Here is a 21841-nt window from a genome sequence, read left to right as displayed (position 1 = left end):
GTCATGCAAATCAGACATATAGTAAGTGCTCTTTCAATTAGTGTTGGCAGCACTGTGACCTTCCTTTCAAGTGAATGACTCTTTAATGAAAACTCAGGACCCCTGTGCTTCTATTGTCCTTGCTAATGTAGTGATGTAATGAGGTGGGATCGGAGGAGGTAATTAGCTTTATCCCACAAATAAAATACCATAGACAATGTTACTTAAAAGTGGGTACCTCTGCTTCGGAATCTGAGCTGGAGACAAGAGCCCTAAGGCCACAGTTCCACTGGTTTGTGTTCTGGTAGCTTCCAACTCTTTCCAGGGTATTCCTCAGAAATTTGTCTCTGACTCCTCCTCAGATGGAAGAGCCATCAACAATCTTTTCTCTCAGTCACTAAAAATATTCTCTCTTCACACAGTACCCCATAAGTATGCATGATTTTACATATGAAATTTTTAATGATAGGAAATTGAATGACAAAATGAATGATCACCTCTTCTAGAAAATGAATTTTTAAGAGGATTGATGTGTAATGTATAACAAGCACAAGCTTAAGTCTAACATACAGGTGCATGCTTAGCATTGTATGTATTGAATCAATAAGCTTTTAAACAAATACTTGGTAATGAAATATACCTGTTATAGAGACTACAGTAAAGTTCTTGGTTTCTTAGGCTCAATTTCAGTAAGGCCTCTCTTGCAGAAACTTCCTTGCTGACCTCTCCAAGAACGAAAATGAGAAAAAAGTCAAGACTTACATTTAAAGCCATTGTGGTTTATGTGTATTTGAGACTGTTCCAAGTCAATTTATTTATAGAGCATTTGTCTTCCACGAGATGACATACAGTGCAGCCTGACTTTGGCAATTGCCAACTGAGAAGCAATGTTGATGACAGCCACCACACCTCGGCCTAGGAGGTGGTTGGTTGTCTTTCTGTGCCCCCCTCCTGACTGGTGAGACCTCACAGCTTGCTACCTTTGTCCATCTTGGGAAAATGAGAATGCACTTCCTCTCCAGGCCCCAGTTCCTCAATTTGCAGAACACAGATAACACAAGCCCTATCCTTTGATACTTCCTTCCATAGCTTCTCTCCTCCAGCCACCTGTGCTAACCAACAAGGGCAGAGGATGATCAGACCAGCATTCTTGATTGTAGGGCCTGTGTGATTCTTGACAGGTGAAAGAATTAAGCCCTAAATGCCTTAAGGCATCAATAGTATGCATCAGCTTCTCTCCTTTGCATCTAGAATGGCACTTGTTGTGTGTCAATTTTGAGAGAATTGAGAAAATAGTACTCAAATCATTTTCTTGTTCTGTGGATCGGATAAGGAGTCCTGGTTGAGAAAGTGAAGCTATCCTTTTCCAGGATTATGGGGCAAAACAGAACTGGGACAGGAATCCAACCACGTCATGAGAATGTCTTGCCCATAGCATTCTCAGTTCAATAAGGGATAAAGAGAGTATGGAAAGAACATCTGTCATGGGCTTATGCTCATATACACACAGGAAAAATTGAGGGTTATTAGCTTTGATATTGACACTCTGCTTTTTATTCATTTACTCATTCAAAAATTTGAGATGTCATTTTAGGATGACCATCCAGGTTTGCCTAAAACTGAAGGGTTTGCTGGGACCCAGGACTTTCAGTGCTAAAAACAGACAGTCCCAGGCAAACCAGGATGATTGGGCACCCAAGAAACTGTGACTGCTCAATCAATAAATACCAGTAGCCTATTATTTGCTGAATGTGCAATGATAAGAATGAGCACAGGAGACCATGGAAACATGTAGGAGGACAACCTAATGGGCAAAGGGAGGACTTCCTAGAGAATGTGATCCATAGAAATTTGAGTAGAAATGGAGAAAAAGGAAAAGATGTTTGAGGCAGAGAGAAGAAGCACAGAGGAATGGAGACATCATCATTGCCACCTCCATCATTGACATCATTAGTAGCACATTCACAGCAACTGGTGACTGGGTGCTCACGGTGGACCAGGCACTGTGCTGATCACTTTACATGCGTTGTCCATTTGTTGACCATTCCATTCCTCTTGAAACACTCTTCTCACTTGGCTTTGGGAACAACCCCTTGCTAGTACTTCTCCTACCACTCTGGCAGTTTCTTTCAAGCTCCTTGACTCCTTCACCTGTTGCTTAAAAGATGGTGTTCCTCCAGGTTTAAGCCATGGCTCTCTTCCTTGTGACTTTTGACACCTGCCCTGGGCAAACTCTCCACTCCCATAGCATTGACTCTGTGCCAATGACCTCTAAATATGGATGGCCAGAGTCTTTCCTAAACTCCTGATCAGTATTTCCAATCACTCAGGCCAGCCCTTACATGACATGGGCTCAGTCAGGAGTACAAACTGAGGCTTATATAACCTATGTTATAAATGTTAAAGTTGTGCATCAAGCTAACAAACAGATATGTTCTATTCTCCTACCTTGACAGATAAACTTTCATAACAATCTGGATGGCCATGGCCAATTTTAGTACCTTGGATTTATATACCAAACTATGGAAGTATAAGGAAGCCATCCTTTAACCCACAGCCCACCATTTCTCTTCTCATCCCCAGCTCCATCCACACTGTGAGAGGTCTTGCATTCACTTGTATGGACACTCTAGTCCTGAGCAGGCTCCCATCAATAGCCCCACAAATGGCTGCTTCTTGTCCATCCCTCAGGGCCTAGAGACATGCACCCTAGAGACACAGTGTGCTCTCTGGAAACACAGTTGCTCTCTGGACCTGAGGAAAAAGCCTACACGGGCCCCGGAAGCAGCCTCAGTGCTATCTGACCAAGGAATCCTGTGATCCTAGGGACAAAGAGTAGTCTTAAGGGGTGGGGGAATGTAGGCTCTAGGTAGGATGTCCCCTTGGCCCTTTGTGTAGAGGTGCATCTGAAGCAGGGTCATAACCAGGCTCTCTAAAGTAAGGCTAAGCCAGGGCCCTCTCTTGCAGTCCTGAAAATGCCTACTGCCAACTCCTTGTGGAGGTCCTCAGGCCTTAAAACCACATCCAAACTGAACCTATCATATTTTCACCCCAACCTGCTCTCCTCTACTCTGGCTTCATCAAAAAGCACCTCCCTCCACCCTATCACCTAAGCCACGCTGAACAACTTGCAGATATCTGCATGCACTATGCTGTTTTCCCAGTCCTCATCTTTCCTCATGCTGCTCCCTCTGCCTAGAACCTTCTTTCTCCCTTTCCCACTGCCTCCTGCACATCCCCTCATCCTTGGCCCAAGTATCATATCCCCTGTGATATCTTCCTAATCCACTAGCCCTTTCCCCTTGACTCATAGAGAAATAATCACTCTCTCTCAGAATAACCTTATAACACCTTATGGTACTATGTCCTTAGAGGTTGGTGGTGCCAACTAGACTAGTCCCGTGAGGGACTGTAATTATATTTGCCCCCTCACCACCTTGCTTGGTGCTGGGACACAGTTGATGCCCAGTAAATTATTTTTTTCATTTTATCAAATGAATAGATAGATGAATGGACAAAGATACTCTCATTTTGCATATGCCCTCTTCACATGGCTTTTAAAAAACAGATTATTACAAAGTGTAAGTTGTCTTATAAATAATAAAAACAGAGAAAGTAGCCAGCAGGACAATTCTCAACTTCTAATGTAAATTACTATTTAAAGTCAATTTGAAAATACTAAATATATATTAAATCAAATGTAATTTTCATCTTACTTGGAATTTTTTATGTCATTGTATAATAATTGTTTATGCAATTTTTAAATTATATTTTTTTCTCATCTTATTTAGAGAATTTATGGTTCAGACTGCATTAGCTTAAAGAAATAAGAATTAAAGCAATTAACCACCACATAATTAAGTTTTAAAAATTGTGATTTCAACTGTGAATGGTTTCACAGAAAAGAGGTGATTTATGTCATGGTTGGTATTGTACTGACAGCATGGGGGCCTACATGGAGGTGTGAATTCTCTGCGACCTCAAATTTTAACCTCAAATCTGTACCTCAAATTTTAATATCATTTTTTTCATACTAGCTTGGTTTGTGATTATCCTTTGGTTTAAAAAATCAGGATTCCCATTCTCAAGACTCTAAATTTGGCACTATTGGGGTCTTCTCTTCCGATTCCCCATCTAACCATCTAGCCAATATTTCTAGGTTCTGCTCATGGACCTTGTAGTAGTAAATCATTGTCTGCTTTGAAAAAAGATTTCAAAATGTTCTAAACTTAACTACCTACTTGCCTTTTTTCTTCCCTTCATTTTCATATTTCAATTTTCTTTATAGTATGCTCTGAATCATACTATCTACTATATCTTCCATGAAACTCTTGATAATAATTTCATTTTGGAAGCCCATCCACCACTTTGCTCTCTGTGTGAGATTCACCAACCTCTCTTCTGTAGAGAAACCAAGAACCAGGGGCCAGTCTGTAAAGAAGGTATACAGCTTGATGTGGCTATGGAATCAGATGCACCCTACTAGAACTTGATTAGAAAGCTATGAATCCAGTATCTGGATTTGCTAAATTCCTCATGTTATTTGTTTTATTTTGATGCCCTGAAATCATATTAATAAAAGAAAGTATACTTGCTGGGGAATTATCACCCCTTGTGACTTTCCACGGTCTTTCCTGGAAGGAGGGAGGCCAGTTTCCCCTCTGCATGAGAAAACGGGAGTTGCATTAGGGAAAACATATTGTTTATTTTACTGCCACATTATCACTTTCGTTGGTTCCAAAGTGTAAAGAGTCACAGCCCCTGCCACTCATGGGGGGGGGGGGGGGTAGGGTGGCAGAGACATAGATATGCTGCTATTACAATAACAGGATTGATTAGGAATGAAAGAGCTGCTTTTTTCCTGGATGTAAGCTTTTTTTAAACTGCCAAATATTTCCTCAGAAATTTAGTTCTCAATTTATTTTGAAAAATTTCAAAAGTACAGAAAAGTTGAAAGAATGGTACAATAAACTATTCATATGCTATCCACTTCGATTAACTACCACAATGGCTAGCATTTGCCACATTTGCTTTCTCTTTCTCTGTCTCTCTACACACACACACACACACACACACACCAATCTACAAATTATTTTTGGATGAAACATTTGAAAGAAAGTTGCTGGCATCGTACTTCAGCCCTGAATTTCAGCATATTTCTCCTACAAATAAGGATATTCTCCAACAAAACCACAACACTGGTACCACACTTTTAAAAAATTCTATAAATATTATCTTTGATCCAATCTCTACTTAAATTTCCCTAATTGTCTCCAAAATTATTTTATAGCTGTTTTATTTTTTCTAACTAGGATCTGAAAGGGGTTGCACTTTGCAAGGTGACATCTCTTTAGACTTCTAATTTTACTCTAGATAGTTTCCCTACCTTTGTTGTTCACGACATTGATATTTTGAAGGATCCAGAACAGTTTTCTTTTACAATGTCACATTCTAGATTTGTCTGATTGCTTTCTCATAGTATTATTTAACAGTCTGCTCTATCCCCTTTATTTCCTATGACTAGAATTTAGGACTAAAGACTTGACAAGATTCTGGTAGAAGACTTTTGGCAAAAATACTTCATAGGCAATATTGTGTATTTTATACCATATCATTTCAAGAGCACATAAGAGCCATTGTTTCATTCTTAATGATAATAAATTTGATCACTTAGTTAAGATGGCATCTACCAGACCTCACCATTGTAAGGGTGTGTTTTCCACATTTAATCGATAAGGAACCTGTGGGGTGATACTCTGCCAGCATGTAAATATCCTTTCTCTAGCAGCTCTTCACCTATGATTTTATCATGCATTGATGATCATTGTCTGATAATATAGTTTTGGTCTTTTTAAGATTTATTTATTTATTTATTTGACACAGAATGAGAGAGTGCACACAGGCAGAGGGAGAGGGAGAAGCAGGCTCCCTGCTGAGCAGGGAGCCTGATGCGGGGCTCGATCCCAGGACCCTGGGATCACGATCTGAGCCAAAGGCAGCCGCTTAACTGACTGAGCCACCCAGGCACCCCATTGTCTGATAATATAGTTACACTGAGGGTTGCAAATGGTTTTTTTAATTCTATGATCCCTTCTATATGTATTAGCTGGTATTCTTTTTGCAAAGAAGTTTTCTTTCCCTCTTCTCTCCTTTTCTGAGCATTACTATTAATTGTGTTTTTTTTTTTAATTCAGTGTATTATAATAAATTACATTTATTTTAGGTTTGGGTGCTCACGTTGTCCCAAATTTAGCCAATATTGGCTGTTTAGGCCAGTTCTTAGGTTCCTTTGGCCTATCTCTGTCAGTTTTTGAGTAGTTTGTTGCTTTCTGACACAAAATATTCCAGGCTCACCTTCTACTCTCTCTGCCTGGATCTAGAATCAGCCATTTTATTCCAGGATCCTCAGAGAAGTTCAATGCGTCTCATTCCAAACTTGTAAAAAGTCATCATTCTGTATTTGTTGCCCTCAGCCTATCTGTAAACACTTCAATGGCTTTCCCTCGATCCTCAGAAGTTTTTCTTCTCAGTGCAGCTTTTATTCTGGACCCTTGCTCTCAGTGCTGGGTTCTTTGTGTTTTCTCTGTGTAGCATCTCCTTCAGTCCTTTCCAGAGGTGTCATACTTGTGTCATATTTCCCAAGGTGTAAAATGTGAGTACTGGGTCAGACTGGAAAATGGATAATATCACAAAGCTTGTTTGGAAGCTGCAAGTGAAAGGCCTAAATAGGCATGGCCAGGACAAGAGAAAAGCAAGACCTTCAGCCAGCAGGAGACAGGTGCAACTGCCCTCAGCCGAGAGGCCACAGCTTCCCGCAGTAGCCCCTCTGATCCTCACACCTGCTTATTTCCCCGAAGGCAGAGAGGACTTGGGGCAGAACAGGAGTTTTGCTTTAATCTCAGAGTTCAGTATTTGGGGTAGAGTGACCCCCAAGGTCAGGAGAGACAAAAGGAGATAGCTATTACTCTAGGTCCCCAAAGACCTTCCCAATATTATATGAACCCATAGGACTGTCATTTTGACTACTTGTACAGGAAACTCCCATGTTAACTTATCTCTTGGGTTCATGTTCAAGTTTATTTGAATATATTCTGTCTGGACTTACTATATCTTTTAGTAATAAATAGAATTGGAATAATTTTACTTACCAGTGATTTCTAATTATCTTTATCATATTAAAACTCTTAGACCAGAGGTCTCCTTCAGCTGTGTCCTTCTGTATCTGGTGGTGTTATCTCCCACAAGCCCTGCATTATACTTCCCCCACCGCAGCCAGTGTCTCTTGGTCTATACCTTCTCCTGTCTCCCAGTCATTTGACATCATATAGAGGACACATCACTGCACAGGGACTCAGAGGTAGGGATTTGTATCCAAGTCACCATCAACTGCTCTGTGATCTTGGGGTAATTTTCATAACCTCTCTGGACCTCAGATTGCATATCAGTCACATGATCTCTTGATTTTGAGGTCCCTTTTAGTAAAGGTTGAAGGGGAGAAACATCCTTAGAATCTTTTTCCTCAAAATATAGATTGTTTTGAGTGGGAAGGGATTTCACAGGTTATTTAATATAACTGTCTAATGAGGAAATTTAGTCCCTAAACATGAGGGAATTGCCCAAGGTCCTGTACGTAGTTGAAGGAAGAGCCAGGTCTAGAACCCAGTTTCCCTGACTACCAAACTAGTCCCTTCTATACTGTACACGACTGACTCCCACCACCACCCTCTTTAAAATTCTGCTCTCTAACCCAGCCATAGTAACTCCAGTAACCCCCATCTCCCACCCTTCTCACCTCTTTGTATGTGTTTTTATCACTTCTGATTATAGTCGTAGTTACTAACATTTTTCAAATACTAAATTCTAATTTCTGTGCTAGCCATTTTATATTTCGTATCACATTTAATCCTCATGGCAAACTTATAGAGTCAGTTCTACAATCATCCAAGTTTACAGATGGAATAGCTGAGGCTTAAAGGATTTACATAATTTGCCCAGTCACGCAGCTAGTAGCTCTCAGAATTAGATTTCTCACTCATCTCTGCCTGACGTCCACACCTATCCACAGCGCTTATCTGCCTATGAATACAGTTTACAGTCACTCACCCATTCACTGCTTGCTAAGTACCTACTAGTACCCAGCACCATTCTAGGCACTATGTGAAATAAAAAGAAACAGAAGTCCCTGTTCAAACTGGAGATGCAAAATCTATCAATATGAAGAAACAACTAGAACGCAATTCAAGGCAACATGTATGATACAGGAATTCCAAGTCATTCTTTTTTATGTCAATAAACTAAAAACTTTCTGAAGGCAGAGTTCAATCCATGGTTTCTAGAATACAGTGGCCTCCAGATGGATAGTGGAGATAATCTCTTGTCAGATAAAAAAAAAATAGTGGTCGGAGTTGAGAAAGTAGGTTTATGCTGAGAGTCGAATTAAAGTCATAAATTTATGTCAAATTTGCAGGTCCCACAGCCACAGGAAAAGTTGAGTATCTACTATATATGCTAGGTGCAATAATGGACACCAGAAAGACTCAAAGACAAGGAGGACAACTAGGACATTCAGACCAATCAGAGGTAAGGCTGGATTGGGGTCCATACAGTGCCTTATTGCTGGTGTGATCAGAAGGGGCTGGGCTTTAGGATTATTTGAAGCATCTTGGGAAAAGAGAATTATCTTCCAATGGGAGGTGGAAAATGACAAACTTGGATGTTGGGGTAGTTTAAAAAGAGGAGAGGAAGTTTTGGGTTTAAGTAGGAACTTAGAAAGTAGATCAGCAGTCTTCCAGCCTTCTCACCACCCTCCACATCAAGGGGCAGGCTCCTTCAAGATGGGAATTTGACTTGCTTTTATTGTACTGCTTTTTCTACACTGACTCATTCTTGAGGTTGCTACACCTTTTTGAGTGAATAGTTTAACTATGTATCTTGGCTAGTCTTCAGAATTATCGAGTCAACTTCAAATCTTAAAGGCAATAAATTTAAAATCAGTTTAGTCTGTGACCCAATTTAGTTTGATCTAAGATATTCAAGTCTCTTTGTTGGAGACTGCTTGAAAGTTGCTGAATTATGGTGTGAACATACTACTGTCATTAATGGTGGAATCCTTTCTTTCAAAAGTGACATTGGGTAATGACTTCCTCTCCACTAGAACTCTGTATCTTTCTGTCTGGAGTTTTATGATATAGTAAAATAACAACAACAACAAACAGGGTTTCCTGGGGAGAGGTAGAATCTATTCTCTTTAGGCAATTAGCTTTCCTAGCTCTTTAGACAATCGCTTTAATATATGAAAATATGCCAACTGGCCTTAAGACAATGAAAATAAATGGCCTCCCAAGGTTCTCCCCAGCCTCAGCATTCTGAGATACTTCACGTGGATACTAATTCCCTTTTCAGTGTTTTCATTTGTGCAGTGCATTATTCCAATAGGCACTGGGCTATAAAAGTCACAGTCCTTTTGTGAAAGGATTGAAATTGAACAGGCTTTTACAGTATATGGCAGGCTCTGGAGGGCCGTCTCCAGAGAGGCTCCAACTCTACTGACAGGCTGCCTTTCTACAAGGGTCTGCTATATCTAGTTTTCTAAATTATAAATACAAAATGTTCCCCTTTGAAGGCAATGTGTTGATAGTTCTGCAGTATGCAGTGATCTAATAACCAGAGAGAGTCTGTTACCATGCAACAAAAGCTAAGGTCGATTATGATTCCCCATCAGTGACCCACAGCATCCCTCATGTCTTTCACAGCAGTCTATTTTGAGAGCAGACCCTTTAAGATTTTTAAAGGGAACCAGAATTATCATTCAAATGATAAACTGCCGCACAGACAGACATTCTCTTATGATTCATTGAAGTGCAGGTCATAAGAGGTTATATATTTGGTCTCAGTGTTTATTAAAGAAAGTGAAGACAAATAGATCAGAGAACAAATCGAATGTTGCACATCATAGATGCCAAGCTCAACAGAATGATGTTCCAATATTAATATGTGGGCTACATAACCCCACTGGGCAAAAACATGTTTTATTCAGGAAAATAACAAATCAAGTAATCTCTCTATAGAAAGCCATTTATAACTCATTTGGAAATTGAATTCATAATCTTTAATAAAGCCTGTTTATACCAACCATGAAGGAGTTTCAAATAAATAAAACTGAAAGCAATGATAAATTAACTTCCTAGCCTTTATACGTTTATTACATTGTAATCATTCAAACCCACTGAAGTCAAATTTGTTTTTCCAGTTTCCTAAATTCAATCCAATGAGCTCCTGGTTCTTACACAAAACCAATTCATATTGTCAAGTGACAGCAAGAAAAATGAATATTATGTTGGTTCTTACTATCCAAAGGGACTTTACTAAGTATAAGTAATGATATAGGCTCTTACCATCTATAGATCTATTATTTAAGGTAAATTCTAGTCATATGCTCTGATATCCTTAAAATGGCAATGAAATAAAAAGCCGACCCTAGGGATTAGGTCATATCCAGCATGTTAAAACAGATCCCTAGGGCCTTGGTCAGGAAATAAAGAGCTGTGCTAGAATTTTATTGAAAAATCGTGATGACAGAGCCCTTTCCATTTACAAATCACAGTTTATCAACATCATCGAATCAGTGGCTGGAAATGAATGGAGAGGTGGTCTCCTTTTGCTCTCTGCTTGGCACCCGGCTTTAGGTAACGCAGTCACATCACTAGTTACAAATCAGGTCAGGAGACTCTGCTCAGAAAATTCCCTAGGATGACAGGGTTCCTCCTCGGCAGAGGCCCAAGCTGGGCCGAAGCTTCCCTGCTGCTGCCCGCTGCAGACCTACTTCTCGCTGATCCACTGTCAGTCTCTAGGACAGGCTCTGTGTAATCCAGGCACTTCACTCATTCCACTCTGCCTTTGTTTAGAGTTGAGGGAAGGGAGGGATGATGATTCCTCATGGGAGAATGTGGGAAGAAAGGTAAACAGTACATGTGAACTGCCTAGAGCTGCCTAGAGCTTCCTAGAGCATTCTCTCCTTCCCGTTTAAGGGGCAAATATTTACCGAGCCTGGATTCTGCGCATAGCATTGTCCGCAGCTGGTAATGGTGTCACAGGCCTCAGAGCGACGACCGAGGAGGCTTCCCACTTCACCTAGCTGGCCTGATGGGGGACGGGGAGAAAGGATTTCAGAGGCAGCAGACCTGATTCGAACGTCCTGGCGCCACGTCACAGCTGTCGCGTCAGTGAAGCACTACCTCTCTGAGCTTCAGTTTCCTCGTCACGCAGGAAAGGATTAGAGCACGTACTCTGGAGGGTGATGTGAGAGTGAGACCTAGTGTACATCAGGTGCCTGGCACTGCCCAAACGTTCTTGCCACCATCCTGCCCTCATAACCCCCTCCCTTCCGGACCCCATATTGGACAGAATGCTCTGCATCCAGAAATGCAGCCCTTCCACTCTCCTTCCTGGGACTTGTCTTATTTCGGGTCAAAGTTGTGCAGTCTTTGAGAGCAGGAGCTGTGTCTTGCCCAGCTCCGCATGTCCCCCAGGACCAGCCCCAGCTTCACTGAGGGCCTTTGAATAACACACAGACTGCCTGCTCAGAAGCGAGAGTGCCTCCCCCACCCGCCTCTTTCTCTTCTCTGCTGCAGTCAGGCCTGCAGCCCAAAAAAGCCCAGGATCTCCCCCATCATTTCCTGCAGCCTCCACACTCCTGAGCAGCGGCAGAGGGGAGAAGACAGGGAGCTGCTCCAGACCTACACTGCTACACAGGGTCCCTCCCCAGCCTCCTGAGCTGAACCCAGCCCACATGCCTTTAGGGGAGTCTTATGGGGACCAAGGGATGGGGAGAGCGACCACATATCCACAGAGTTCATAGAGAGAGCTCCCAGCCACACCTCAGTCTGTCCCCTCCCACAGCATTAAATTCACAACACTCCTCCTCCTTGTGGGTGGGACCAGGGGAATGAACTACCTTTACTAAGCATGACTGTGGCCCAGGAACTATACCTAATTAACAAAGGTTGGCTCAGTGCTTCCTCAGAACATGGGATATAGGATACATCTTATTGGCCCCATTTTACAAATGAAGAAACTGAGGCTAAGAGAGGTTAAGTCGGTCCTCCAGGTCATAGCCAGAAAGTACCTGGGCCAGGATTTGAGGACCCCAGGCTGTCTGACCCCCAGCTCACCCCCTCAGCTTCAGCAGGCTGCTTTGCTGGCAGATGGCGGGGAGGGAGCTGACTCATTGGCTTTTGATTCATTCAGTCCTCTTTTCTGCATTAGCACTGCTGAAGCCTAATGAACAAATGTTGCATTATGCATTTCTCACTTTGCAAACATCCACATGAGGCTGCTTGCCTGCAAGCCCAAAGAGTCACAACATTTTCAGGTGACATATTGACAGGCTAGCTTGTGGATAAGTTAAAAAAGAATGTTAGAGTTCTTAGAGATCATCTAAACTGTGGATTCTTAAGCTGGAGTTCAAGGGAGGACCTTGGGGAGTCTGGAAGACCCTGAATTTACATACATTTTCCTAGGCCAAAGGTCTAGAACTTTCACCAGATTCTCAAACAAGTTCTAAGTCCCACAAGGTTAAGGTTAAGAACTGTGCACAGTCTAGCCAAACCAAACTGCTCATTCCCAGGCTTGCTCCTGCCACTGCTCCATAAGGCAGCACAATTTGTGATAGAGAAAACCCAGAACTAAATACCAGAAGCAGAATCTGAGCTCTGAATCTTCTGGCAAACATTTTAAAGATTCATGAATTATTAAGATGGCTAATTAAGTCAACCTTCACCAGAGAATATTTGCTTTTTCGTCATAATGGAGCTCACTGTGAAACCTGACTTCATTCTGTCATTTGCTTAAACATAAGGTCAGCTCCCTTTGTTCTGCCTTTGCTGGTCTAGGAAGAACTTTGAGTGGTCTGCCATGTTAAATAGTAGCAGCCACTGTGTGTACCTCAGTGTACACAGCAGGGAGGCTTGAACCCATTTGCTCTTCTTTGCTCTGCAATTCTCTCCTCCGTCGTCCACGTCAACCATGCCTATTCCCACATCTTCCCCTTGTACCAGGACGGTGCTCCCCCAAGAACACTGTGAGTGAGTGGCCTAGAACCAAAAATATACAAGGATCATCAAGTCACGGTCCATTGTAAGGTTGTACTAGCCTCCCTACATTTTGGAGCACTTTTTTTTTTAAGATTTTTATTTATTTGTCAGAGGGAGGGAGAGAGAGCCCACGAGCAGGGGGAGTGGCAGGCAGGAGAAGCAGGCTCCCCACTGAGCAAGGAGCCCGATGCAGGACTCAATTCTAGGACCCTGTAATCATGACCTGGGCCGAAGGCAGCTGCTTAACCGACTGAGCCACCCACGCGTCCCCATTTTGGAGCACTTTTACCAAGTATCCTCTTCCCTCCTCTCCAGACTTGAATGCTACTTTCAGGACTCCTCTCCAATTCCTCATCCTTTATGAAACCTATTTATTTTATCTGTGTCTATTTCATCAATTTCCAACTAGATAATAAGCCCTTGAGGGCAGGAACTTATTTCTTTCTTCTTTTTTTTTTATTAAGGATTTTATTTATTTATTTGAGAGAGAGAGAGAGAGCATGAGCAGGGGAGAGGGGCGGATGGAGAGGGAGAAGCAGGCTCCCTGCTTAACCAACTGAGCCACCCAGGTGCCCCTTATTTTTTTCTTCTTGTAATGTATCTACCAACAGGTTTTGTATCAAGCTAAATGCCAAATAAAAACTATATTGACTGAGAAGTAGGCTTCTCCCTACCCCCATAGTCTTTGAAGTTGACCATTTGGCAACAGGGTCTATTGCAAAATGAAAATATAGGACCCCAGCTGGGAGTGGAAAGAAATTAATCTCCCCCTTACCATAGGCCCTCTGCACCAACCCATGGTCAATAGGTGACTTCCTGAGAGATTATAACCTTCATGCTGGATGCACTCAGTACCTGAATCAGAGGATGCTCCTAAGTTGCTGATCAAATTCACTGTGGCACTGCCAGCCCGGGGCAGGAATTACTACCACCTTGCCCTACCATGAGATGCCCTGGAATGCACACCTAACCTGACCCTCCTCACACCTGTCCCCAGATCCATGCCATGAATAGAGGGCAATAGTGACACACAGGCCTCCCCCCACTGATGTGAAGTCGTCACCAACCCAGGTGGAGGGTGGCAGCAATTACGAGGCAGGGGTGGGAAAAGGGAGGCCAGGTGAGGCTCAGGTCACTAGGGGACAGGGAACAGATGATCAAGAATCCACCCCAAAAAGGCAGGAAGGTGTAGGAAGACAGGACTGTAGGAGAGTCAAGGCTCTAAGCCCCTGGGCACATGCTCCATTGTTCCATTAGACTTCACTTATAGAACACAAATTTAAAATTAAATTACTAACAGTTTCAAGATGGCAAATCCATCAAACCCCAAATATGGAGCCCTTCTGAGTGAGAGGCCCTGTGTAACACATGAGGCCAGTCCCACTGCTTCCTAAAATCTTTGGTATAACTCGACTTGTAAAAATACAGAGGAACAATGGGCAATTCACTTAGGGATTCACAGAGTTACCTCATCTACTATTCTGTATGTGCACAAGGATTCATGACTTGGAAATGTATCTGTAGGAAGATGAGTAAAATTGGCCAGTAAAGCACTTATTTAATGTTTAGCAACCAGATATACAGCTTTGATGGAAAATTCTGTTGTTTGTAGGTTGATTTAGCCATGACCTGCCTCCCCTTTTCCTTTGGAAATCATTCCCCTTCTTAGTTTCCATAAAGTTCAAGAATCCTTAATGTTTATCAGAACAGAGATGGTTAAGACAAATTTTACTCAATTCATATGAGGCCTCAACAAGAAGATTAATGCAGCATCACACTTTGGTTTTAAACCCAGTGTTAACCACTGTAAGCTGTGTACTATTTTTCTCTCCCTCACATCTTTAATTCATGACTGTAGCTGAATATTTATCTTAAAAAGATTTTTTAAAGGTTGATTGATCCAACTGGCATTGGCCTGGATCAGATCCCATGATGGATAATGCTTTTTTTTTTTTTTTTTTTTTTTTAAAGCATAAGCAAGCAGACCCTTTCCATAATAACTAAAGACTTGATAGAGTAAAGTGGCCTTTGAGAGCTGAATTTCTGAACTGGACTAGGGTAGGCTCTGCTGGGTATTTGCACTGATGACATCTGGGGAAGGGAACTGGGTGCTTCAGTTGACTCTGAATTCCTGTTTCTTCTTTTAAGCATCCTCTGACTTTGACTGAGTGTGTGTGCCTCATCCAGCACCCAGCTGCTAGGGTAACATCTGTGAGCTGCTAATTAGTTGGGGAGTTTTGTAACCCCCAGGAGTGAGCTGTATTGCCTAATAATTGTGACAGAACAAGAGTCTCAGAGTGGAAATGAATTGTGGGATGCTGGACAGTTTTGCATATTGGTGTCTGACTCCTGGGAACAAGTTCCTCTGTGGTTGCTAATTCCTACTCATCTGCAAGCATTTCCAGGAACAGAGAAGGTTTAATTTATCTCTGGGTGTCTACTACATAGTTAGCATTCAATAAATGCTTATCGAATTGATACTTCCCCCACCTCTCTTCCTTTTCTGCAGTTTCACCTCCTGATTCTTCCCCTAGGAGCTAATGTTAGTTTCACTGGCCACATCGTTGCTAGAGATTTTCCAAGAAAATCTTATTCATTGCTTCACTGGTTTGATGAAGCAGTGGCACTTTAAACACACTTTCCAGACCAATATGAGTTCAATGGATTTCTTCTTTTTTAGGCTTTCCTACCACAAAGGCAACTTCTAATCCTAGGGGCCTCTGGAATGGCAGGTGACCCCTTTCTTCACTAGCTAAGGAGATCACTACTAGGATCCGTTGACCTTTTGTCTGTGGATTGTTTCTCTCAGCTGAGACAAGAATTACATTATAGGCCCAAATCCCCATTAAGCCAATTTTCATTTTCCCTCTGCTTTCATGGAAAGCAGTAATAAATCTTGTTTTGTGGGGCCTCTGCCTCCTTATTCAGTCCCTAAGCTAATAAGATCAAGACTATTCCTGAAATTAGATTAAATAATTGGCTCTCTTCTTTCTAGAAGTTTTGGAGCTCTTCTGACCTTTCTTAAAGAGGCAGAAATTATCTTGTTTTTTCTCTCTCATTGGCCTTTGACTATCCTGTCATTCAAAAAACAAAAGTAAAAAAGAAGACATGGGATAGAGAATGGAGGAAAACTGAGAGCTTTTACTAACCAGTTGTGTGCCTCAATGTCTCAGGACTCAGTTTCCTTTCTGTGAAATTCAGGACTCAGATGAAAAAGCTATTATCTTTAAAGGTCCCTTTTGGCTCTAAAAATCTAGGTATCTCAGAAGGTTGAAGTCTTCATGGATAGACTGTAATTCTCCAGGCCTAAGGAAATTGTTTTCTTTGTGATGAGAACACATTTTTTTTCTCTTCTCTCCTTTCTTTTTTTTAAAAAAATAGAACAGAACAGAACAGAATGATCATAAGTTCAGCTGATTTCTTTTTAAACCACAGGATTCATTTTCTGAAATTGTTGTCTTTTCCTTCAAAAGCCCCTTCAAAGCCCTCAGCCTCGTCAGCCAGCTCCATCACTTTTATATTAGGTCTTGAAATAAGGAGCTTTTTAGAGTAGACTTGGAAGGAGCAATGACAGGACACAGGCATGGCTGAAGAGGCCATCTGCACAAACCTCCCCCAGGAGGCCAAATCGGCTCCTCTCCCATCCTTTCCTAATACCATCCAGAACACTTTCCAGAATCTGGGTGAATAAAATGCTGTTTGTCAGTCAACCTATTGATAATTATTTTTCAAGTGACTATCATGTGTGTTAAACTATTGATCCCTCATATTTATAACCCCAACAGTCATACAGGCCTTAGTTTTTAAAATCAGAGAAAGCTGTGTTTCTGGGATGTAAGCACATTTCCATAAAAGTAGATCACCTCAGAAGACTCTGGAGGTTAAGAGCAGGGACTCTGCACTGATTAGAATAGGTTCGAGTTCTGATCCCACCTCTACTAACTGTGTAAGCTTTAAGTTCCCTAAGTTTCTATATTCTCAGATGTGAAATGGAGATAATTCATAGGGTGAGACAAGGAGTAATTTAAATAAATTATGGAAAGGACTTAGCATAGTATCTGGCACACGGTAAATGCTCAGTAGTCAGTTATTATTAAGAGTGATACTCCATTAATAATACATAAGTAAAGTCACCCTTGTTTGCCTTAATCTAGAGAAGCAACTATGGCCTCAGGCATCACACACCTTTCTGGACTCCTCTTGGGTAGTAAGGTGGGGAAATGCCATTACGTTTCAGTCATTGAAAATTATGGTAAATTTCTTTGAAATACCTCAAATTATATTTTAATGTAAAAATTGCTTTCTTCAGAAAGACAGAGAATAAAAGAATTTAAACAACTAAAATAATTAAGAAGTTCTTAAACTTGAAAGAGAGAGGGAGAGATTTTTGGCTCTCCATTGATGACATGGGTGAATCTGAACTCTAAACCCTTGGTTGGGAATGACACTCTGGCTCTAGCCAGTTGGGAAGGTAGTGAACCACAAGAAGAAGAGAGGGAGATGAAGACCATCACAAGCTATGGTACCACATGGACTAAAACAGATCAGGACTCAGTAATGCTTGCTTGACTGACAGTGTTCATTCTTCTGTCATCCCCACATACTGGAATCAGATGGTGATGGTGTTAAAAATCCTGAGGGCCAAGGCAGGTAAAAGACAGTGACTCTTCCTGAGTGAGTATTGAATGCCCTGGTGAAACAGCAATCATAGCTTTTACTTTAGAATTCAGATCCATGTTGGGTCAGGGAGTGGCCCGAAAGGCCTAAGGAAATTTGTGTTCAGGTTTGAATCTGCTCTAGCTCCTTACAAAAGCTGGTGTGGCGTCAGCCAGCACCATCAGAGGGTCTCTAGTAGAGTTTGCTTATATTCCAGAATCAGCAGATTCAATCTGGTCCCCAGTCAGGCAGGATTAGATAAACATAGAAGTGCATAATTGCTTTATCAAGTCTGGCTCCAAATTGTGAAATATCTCAGTCTAAGTTATAGCCCAAGCAACCCATGAAACAAACTCACCGAGCTGGCTGGCTAGATCCAGAAGATGGAGATAATGTAACTGGAAAGAGGGAAATTTTGTCCATCCAGAAGTGAAGACAGCAGGTAGACAGACCCAGACAGCCACTGAGGGACAGTGAAAGGCCATTTGAATTGGGAGCCAGGGGGAGAGGTGGAAGGTATCATGCAAATTATAACTAAATTATTGGAGGAAACCACAGCAGAACAGGAAATGTGTATGTGGATAAGTGAAGCCTCCATTAATGGTTTCACTGCTTTTATCAGGAGGGATTTCAATTAACCTGATGAAGTTCAAGGCAATCACAGTAGGAAGAAGAGATGGATTTAGGATTAATCCCCTGTTGTTTCCTATAGCAATTTATAAAGGAAACGTTTCAGGTGAGAGCCTAGCTAGGAATTAATCCCCAAATGATTAGAATCGGATTTTTTTTTTATAAAAGAAGAACCCTAAAGGCAGTGGATCCCAAACTTGGCTACACATTTGAATCATTTAGAGATCTTTTTAAAACTTCCAAAGCCCCAGGCTCCACACTGCAGACCAATTGTATCAATTAAGGTGTATGTGTGTATACATATATACACCAATTAAGGTGGAACACAGGCATTAGTAATTTTCAGTGCTCCTCATTGAGTCCAAGGTACAGACAAGTTTGGGAACCACTGTGTAATGAGCAGTGTGCATAGTGGAGACATGTTAGGCAGTGGCATGTTAGGTTAAAGGAAAACAAATATAGTCATTAAGAAATGGCAAGCAATTAGCCTGCCTTAAAACAGAACAAGATGCATGTCTCGTGTTTCCTTTATTTGTAAATTTTTAAAAAGATTTATTATTTTATTTTATTTTTTAAAGATTTTATTTATTTGACAGAGAGAGACACAGCGAGAGAGGGAACACAAGCAGGGGGAGGGGGAGAGGGAGAAGCAGGCTTCCCGCCGAGCAGGGAGTCCGATGCGGGGCTCGATCCCAGGACCCTGGGATCATGACCTGAGCCGAAGGCAGATGCTTGACGACTGAGCCACCCAGGTGCCCCATAAAAAGATTTATGATTTTAGGGGTGCCTGGGTGGCTCAGTCGTTAAGCGTCTGCCTTCGGCTCGGGTCATGATCCCAGGGTCCTGGGATTGAGCCCCGCATCGAGCTCCCTGCTCGGCCGGAAGCCTGCTTCTCCCTCTCCCACTTCCCCTGCTTGTGTTCCCTCTCTCGCTGTCTCTCTCTCTGTCAAATAAATAAATAAAATCTTTAAAAAGAAAAAAGATTTATGATTTTAGAGAGAGAGAGCACTAGCAGGGGGGTTGCAGAAGGACAAGCAGACTCCAGACTTGTGCTCAGCGTGGAGCTGGATGCAGGGCTTGATCTCAGGACCCTGAGATGACAACCTGAGCTGAAACCAAGAGTTGGACACTTAACCAACTGCACCACGAGGTGCCCTACTTGTAATTTTAAAAAGTGTTTATCAGTGTTAAAGAGAAATGAATGAAGATACAAAGCCACTTTTTTTAGTGGGGGAGGGGCAGAGAGAGAGAGAATCTTAAGCAGGCTCCATGCCCACTTGGGCTTGATCTTACAACCTTGAGATCATGACCTGAGCTGAAATCAAGAATCAGACACTTAACCAACTAAGCCACCCAGGCACCCCACAAAGGCACATTTTAAGAAGGAAATAAGCAGCTAGAGTTAAATTCAAGTAATTATTGAGTGAGGACCTTGAACTTGGTGTCTGGAAGTGGGATAGAAATAAAGGGAGTTCATTACCGTTACGGATACAGCAATTTATATATTTTTGCCTCATAAAATGTTCACATCCATGACCTAATTTTAGCTTGCATCTCTGTGAAGTAGGCAGAGAAAGTATTATTTTTCTCTCCCACTTCCACAGATGGGAAAACAGATCAGGAGAGTCTCATGATTGACTCAGCATTACAGAGCAAAGCTAGTAGCAAGAGTAGGTCTAGGATTTCGTTCTTCAGAACTCCCAGTTGAATGTCCTTTCCTCCACACTATGTTGCCTTTCTGCCCTTGAAAAAGTCTGTAAGAGTGGGAAAAGTTACAGCGATAACTTAAGCAAGAAAACATGACACTTGGAGAGCTGAAAGGAAGAGTTCTGCCATTAGGGGAAAAAATCTAGAACAGATGCCAAAAGACACATCAAGGTGGTAGCAAAGTGCTGGACACCCTGCCCTTGAGAATACCTCATGAATATTTGATGATATTAATACACTGGATTTGCCTCCAAATTTACATTGGGTTGGGGGGGCAGGGGTAAGGTCATTGAGGTCACAAGAAATGATTTTTGAGAAACAAAAAAATGGAAGTAGCCTTACAGCTACTTTAGCCTACAGTTCGAGGTCCCCTCTTAGGTCAAGTAGATTGTGAGAGAGCCCGTGAGTGGTTGTTGCCCTGGATGCTATTGTTTGCAAGAAATAGAAATTCACTGGCATTGGCTTATCCACAATAGAAAGGGTGACTTATACGCCCTAAGGGCAAGAATCACATCTGGCTTATGGAAAGACTAGAACTGCTGGGAACTTGCAGACCTTCAGAAACTCAGAGGAAATGTGTTCTCTCCATCTTTCATTTCTCTTTCTGAGTGTTTTGCCCATCTTTTTTCTGGAGAGTTCCCTCTTCTGCTCTGTCCACATGTGGGATCAAAGACAGATACCCACAGCTCCTAAGTTCATATGAACCAACTCTCTCTCTCCCCATTCCTCTCTCTCAAACACAAACCCCCATCGAAGGAGCTCTTTTGGCTCAAATTGGCTCAGGAATCCATCCCTGATCCAATCAACTATGACCAGAGGTCAGGGTCCCATTAGTCATAAGCAGCTGTTGAAAGCCACCCTCTACAGATGGCAATAAGGCATTTATAGATAGAAATCATTTAAGCTGAGCATATACCTCAAAATATATCTACCACTCACACCCACTAGGATGGCTATACTAAAAAAAAACAAATGGAAAGTAACAAATGTTGGCAAGAATGTGGAGAAATTGGAACCCTCATGTAATGTAAATGGTAATATAAATATAAATGTAAAATGGTGCAGTTGCTATGGAAAACAGTTTGGTGGTTCCTCAATAAATTAAATATAGAATTACCATATGACCCAACAATTCTACTCCTGGGTATGTACCCACAAGAATTGAAAACAGGTGTTCAAACAAAAAACATGTACATAAATCTTCATAGCAGCACTATTCACCATAGCCAAGAGGTGAAAACAACCCACATGTCCATCAGTTGATGAGTGGATAAACAAAATGTGGTAAAACCATGTAATGGAATATTACTTAGTCACAAAAAAGAATCAAGTACTGATACATGTTACAATGTGAATGAACCTCAAAAAAAATTACACTAAGTGAAAGAAGCCAGACACAAAAGACACTGCATTTTATGATTCTACTTATATGAAATATCCAGACTAGGCAAATCCTTAGAGACAGAAAGCAGATTAGTGATTGCCAGGAGCTAGGAGGACACAGGAATGAAGAATGACTGCTTAATAGGTACAGGAACTCCTTTTTGGGGGTGATAAAAATGTTCTGGAACTAGAAGGTGTGATGGTTGCACAACATTGTGAAGGTACTAAATGTCCCCTAAGTTGCACACTTTAAATTTTTATGTTATATATGTTTTACCACAACTGTATCTATACGTGGGGTGTGTGTGTATGTGTTATCTTATATATTCGTCAATTGCTCTAAGAAGATTGATCACATTCACTACCCTGTAGTAGCCTAGTTGAGAATAATAAAC

Source organism: Halichoerus grypus, chromosome 10 (assembly GCF_964656455.1).
Source record: "Halichoerus grypus chromosome 10, mHalGry1.hap1.1, whole genome shotgun sequence".
NCBI lineage: Eukaryota > Metazoa > Chordata > Mammalia > Carnivora > Phocidae > Halichoerus > Halichoerus grypus.
Note: the sequence above shows the minus strand (reverse complement) of the source record.